The sequence below is a fragment of the Herpailurus yagouaroundi genome, unplaced genomic scaffold (assembly GCF_014898765.1).
Source record: "Herpailurus yagouaroundi ecotype Mexico unplaced genomic scaffold, PumYag 181, whole genome shotgun sequence".
NCBI classification, from domain to species: domain Eukaryota; kingdom Metazoa; phylum Chordata; class Mammalia; order Carnivora; family Felidae; genus Herpailurus; species Herpailurus yagouaroundi.
The window spans coordinates 36,287,977-36,293,976 of NW_024412412.1; positions in this window are offsets into that span (position 1 = coordinate 36,287,977).

Below are 6,000 nucleotides of genomic sequence, written 5' to 3' on the forward strand. Positions count from 1 at the left end.
TTTGGGGAAGGAGAGGAGAAGCCTCCGCAGACACCCCCATTGTGTTTGGATTTGCAAATACAGCTAATTCTGTTCCTGGGGGCTCCAGTAGCTGATACAAAACTCTTTTTTTACTCAAAAGCTCTTCCTTTAAAATTTAATACTGTCCTCTTTGGAGAGGGAGGCACTTAGCTCTTTGCTTTACCTATATTACTCCATCTTCTCAAAAATATTGTGAGCTAGGAATTTTTATCTCCATTTTATAGATGAAAAAATTGAGGCTCAGTATGATGAAGTGATCTTTTCAGCATCATAATGAAAGTAAGTGGACATTTATGTATCATTTATACCTTATAGTCTGAATTGCTTTAATTAAATTGTCACAGTGGTGATCAGACCAAACTCATGGCTGATACTGATTTTGCTCAGAAAATTGGAATGTGAGAAGAGGAGGTTTTGTGTGTGGGGGCTGGGATTATAGAGAGAAGCCAGAGGGTAAATTTGAGCAGAAGAGGTAGGGGAGCAGTAGGCAGGTCTGGGTGAGTTTGGGTGTGAATGGACTGGACAGATGGGGCAGGAATCATGAAACCATGGATGGCAGCCAAGGGAGAGATACTGAGTGAAAAGTGGGTGCACTGGGTCCTCATGCCCTCCTGCCATGAGCTCTGGGAAAAGGTCTCAAGAGATTCTTGTCCAGGGTCTGACTTGGACTGACCAGCCTGTGCCTGGTGGGTCTATTCTAGGTTGGAATTCTTTTTTTAAAAAAATTTTTAAATGTTTATTTATTTTTGAGAGAGAGAGAAAGAGAGAGAGGCAGAGAGGGAGATAGAGACAGAGAGAGAGAGAGAATGAATGAGTGGGGAAAGAGCAGAGACAGAGGGAGATACAGAATCCAAAGCAGGCTCCAGGCTCGGAGCTGTCAGCACAGAGCCCAGCGTGGGGCTCAAACCCACAAACTGTGAGATCATGAGCTGAGCCGAAGTCAGACACTTAACCAACTGAGCCACCCAGGCACCCCTCTGGGTGGAAATTCTTTTCCAGCATTTCACAGGAATTGTGTATGTTTTTCCAAATGCAGAGAAAAATCAGTTGAGAAAATGGGAACACTGTAAAAAGTATTACAAGTCTCCTGTGAGAATTTAAGGGTAACAATCAACATAGAAACATTACTTCTTTGAAATAATTCACTGATATCAAATAGAAAATCAGAGCAGGAAATGCTGAACCACGGAGTTGGAAGGTGAAGGTCAAAGTGCCCAGGAACCTGGACAAGAGCAGGTAGGCCGGCAGAGTCAGAGCCTCATCAATTGGTCTTGCTTGCAGTCTTGCCACGGAGAAAAGTATTCATTGCCCTGTCTGCTGCTAATGGTGAGCCACTGTTGCAAATAAAATAAACATTAGTAATATTTATAGCTATAGAATACCTTATGGGTGGTGTTCCCAGAAATAGTAAGTTTTGGAAGTGAATTATGTCCTTAAATTGCGATTTTGACATGTGATCCTGTGTGATGCTGTGAGGAGCATTTGTAGGAGATCCAGATGTTATCTTGTTCCATCACTACTCAAAATGATTATGGCTCAAATATTCACTGTTGGGGACAGTTCTTTGCAAGTATTAGAACAGAGAAAGGCAGAGAGAAGACACAAATGTCTTTGTAGGAATACTATAACATTAAATCAGAAATGGATTTTAAAATCTGAATTAACAAAAACAATAACAAATTTGAAGACAAAAACCAAAGTCGGACTGAGTAGATAAAGTGTTTTAATCATTACAAAAGGGAATGAGTTTATAGAAAGCAATAGTTGTGCTAACACCCAGCTTGAAGTTGCTTTTGGCCATGCTCTTGCCAATTCGATAAAGGTCAATGCAAGATGGAATAAATTCTCTGTCTGGACTATTTGTCACAGAAAAAGACATCAAAACTTTTGGATATGGCAGTTAATGCTTTGTGGTTTTAAAATTTATTTAAGAAGGATAGCTTTTAAGTATTAAAAATTAAATATTGTGGTATTATATTTTAATTTTTAAGTGATTTTTATTTGGCATTTATTTCTGTCATTATCTCCTTCTTTTAATGTTTTTGATTATCCAATGTCTATATCAGGGAGAGATCATTTTTACAATTTACTGAAGTATATAATCTTGATAAAGAATGTATTGGCTCATAATAAAAATCAACCATGCGTTGATTATGTATTTCTAACAGAAAGCCCCTGTGATAATCCTGATTCCCCAAACAATTGTTTATTATTATAGCCACTCATTATTATTTTAAAACACACAAATAAAGTGCTTTTAAAAAATGCACAATAACTTCTGATTTGGGGGTTCCCAGTAATTACCAGGAATTCTTATTTCTTGTTCCTAGATCCTGAAGATCAATATCTAATGGGATTAAGAACCACCCAACCTGTGAGGATGGGGCCCTTATACCTGTGTGTCCCTCCTTTCTGTGCTGGCCCTGACTGAAACCACCCTTTGCAAGTACAACATCAGAGGAGCACACAGGTGAAGGAGTGGACACAAGCCAAGTCTTGCAGGTGCTGCTAGTGGAAACGTTCACCATGAACAAGACCTGCCTGACAGGGGAATTTAAGAGTTGGATAAGGCCGTGGGGTCTGACTTCCTCTGGTCTGACAGCTACTTGTTTTCTATTGATTGTGTACCCATTTTGCTTTCTTTCTCAACCTCACAACCCTGCCAGGGACACCTGGGATCAGTGCTGGGGGGTGCGTGAAGGGCCACTGGCTGGGCTCCTTCTTCCCTGCCAGTACTGTACTACTCACCGCTGGGACCTCTTCTGGCCCTATTTTGGTCTCTGTTCCTGTTCTGTGCAGCCCCGCCCTAGCTTTATGCTTTGTTTCATAATTGTTTAGAAATACAATTTAGAACTTGGGATTAATTACAACAAGGCTGTTCATAACCAGACATCTGATAGGGTTAATGGCAGCAGATGCAGGAGCATAGGTGTTCAGAGCTGAGGGTATTGTAAAGCTTAACTGTTGCATTTGTATAAGCTGACACTAGTTTAATGTGGTGCTGCTGGGAGAGGTGTTGGCTCTGCAAGGTTCTCAATCTTTGTTTTCCCTTTTGAAAGGATATGTGGCAGGCACCGTTAGCTGCTCATGCAGGAGTCGTTGCCCCCTCCTCCTGCCAACAGAACCCAGGTTTTTCTCAAGCACTGTGATAAGGTGTTTCCTGGACCCTCCCCGCCTCCAGGGGAAAAATCCTCAGCAGACAAAGTCCATCAGAAAAATTGCATTTCTTCAGTCAGGACTGGCTAGGCATGGGCTTGTGGCCCTACTGGGGTGTAAGGGGACATTTACCGGGAGGTGTCTGAGACGTTTACCTCTGTCTTATAAAATGGAGAGACACTTTTTCTCTTCTGACACCTGGAGCTGCCAGCTGGAGCTATTTTGTGACAGAGAGGGGAGCTTCTGGCTTGCTAAGAATGCAGAGCAGAAAGCTGGAAAGAACTTGGGGCTTGGTGAGCTCTTTGTGTGACATTATTGACAGTCCTGGAGCCGCTGCATCACTATCCTGAGACCCCTTCGCATGAGGGTGGTGAACACTTCCACCTGTGTCAGCTGCACTTGGCAGTGAAAAACATCTCAGATACGTATGGCCTCTGCCGTCTCACAAGATGAGTTTTGTGGCAAAACACTCAGGAGGACTTTCTGAAAGTTAAACACTCTATAAATTGAAGCCATTTATCTTTACCATACACACATTCCCAGGTATCAAATGGTGCAATTTCATGCCTTGTGACTGGTTAGCTGGGGAAAAATTGGGACATAGGAGGTCTTGCTAAGGTCTCTGGATTCACACCATATAGCTGACCAGCTGCTTTGCTCATGTGTGAGGCTGACTCTGCCTTCACTCGAGGCAGTATGCTGTAGGGGTAGCTACCTTGCATTGGTTTTCCAGAAGACCTAGTTTTATCTCTGCAAATAGTTGGCTGTTTGACCCTGGGCAATTTAAATAACCTCTCTGAGCAACAGATGCCCCTTCTGGAACATGGGGATAATAGCCTGCATTCCTCTTATGGTGCTTGCCTGCATCAAATGACAGAGTGTATGGTTTTCAACTATATGGCAGGAAGATGATGGTGATTGCTATGGATTGCGATTTTGTATCCCCACCAAATTCATATCTTGGAGCGCAACCCCTAATGTGGTGATATTAGGATGCGGGCCTTTGGGAGGTGATTAGGTTGTGAGGGCTCCACCCTCAAGAATGGGCTTAGTGACCTTCTAAAAGAGACCCCAGTGAGCTCCTTGACCCCTGTACCACGTGAGGACATAGAGAAAGAACTGCGAGAAATAAACTTCTGTTGTTTATAAGTCCTCTAGTCTGTAGGATTTCTGTTATAGCAGCCCAAATGGAGTGAGACCATGATGAAGGTGATGATGATTGTGGTCGTGATGGTGACAAAGATGAGTTTGCTCCATCTGGCCATCAATAGAATTCTAAAAATAACAAACAGTGGTGAGGGTGGCAGGTGGGTGGAAGAAAGTCACTGAACATGTAGGGAATCTGTGAACCCTGAGGTGTGAACTTATGAGGGGGGAAGATGCCAATGCAGCTGAGAGGAGCATTCAGGGAGCCATGGATGGCGCTCTCCTTAATGCAACACTGTTGTTCTCTTGGGTGGACCCAGTACCTCCTTCGTATGCTTTGCTCTGATGTATTTAGAAAGAGGCTCAGTTCAAGTGGATTTTTGCTTCCTAACCCAAATCTTGTCTGAGTGGCTGGAGGCATTCAATGCCAAGCCTCCCTTTCCCAAATCTTCCCATGGCAGCAGAGTACTGGGCTCCAACAGGGCATTGTCTCTTTCTTACTCTGTGTGAACACCCAGACATGACAATTCTTCCCATACACATGCACCTTTCTCCACAAAATGAATGATTCCCTTAAATTTTTATGAATTGAGTCATATTATCAATGTGTTAAGAGAGCTTGCCAGCTACATGAATCCCATGGTGACCTCTTAGGTACAATAGCTAAGTGGGTGAGGAATCAGATCCTTCAGGGTAGAGCATGATATCTGTCCAAAATATTTCCCTCCATTTCTCCTTCATGATCCTTCCCTCACCAGTCCTGTATATATGTAGTTCCCCATCATGCTGGGCATGATGCCCAGCCATAGTCCAACCTGGTGAACTCCTACTCAAACTTCAAAGCCCAATTGAATTGTTCCCTCCTTTCTGTAGCTTTCCTTGACTATACCATTATTAATGAATTGTTAGGTTTATCTCAATCCCCAGAAAGTTTTAAGCACATCTTTATTGCAGCACTTAGAGGTATTTGTTTACTCGTCTGTCTCCCTCTGTTTGAATATGAGTTTCCTAAGGGCAAGGATCATGTCTTAAATATCTTATCACCTGCACTGGCATGATGCCCTGCATACATAAAAAGTAATCAATAAACATTTGTTGAATTAAATTTAATTTGTAAGTTAGATTTGCTTAAGGGAGAACACACCTGTATTCATTTCACAAAGGATTCTTGGCTATAGAAATGATTATGCCAAAGGATCTCTTTAAAGGGTAAGCCCCCTGGTGTATTTACAGCAGGATGCAATTTCAAATTCCACATCACTTTTTCTAGGAGCACATTTCCTGCTTAAAATGGTATGAGCCAACATTCACATCTCAAGCCTGCAATCAGCACCTCGCTCACATGCAGGCACAGCCCTCATAAGATTAATCATTTACAGATAGTTTTTTCTTCTACCCTCCAGCCTCTGAAGGGAACCCCTGGCCCCACAAATGTGGTAGGTGGGGGCATCCAGGGCACACCCTGAGCTTTGGCGCCAGCCCACAGTGGGGGTGGCAGAAGGCCCATTCTCCCAAGGAGAAGTGCATGTGCGGCCTCTGGTCTCTCAGCCCCCTTAGCAGCCCATTTCAATTCACCCCGAAATCGTCCATCTGTCATCACCCATTAAAGGCATTTGTAAGAAGCTGCAAAATATTGAGGCTGATGCTTTTTGGCACTAATATTGCTATTAATATTGA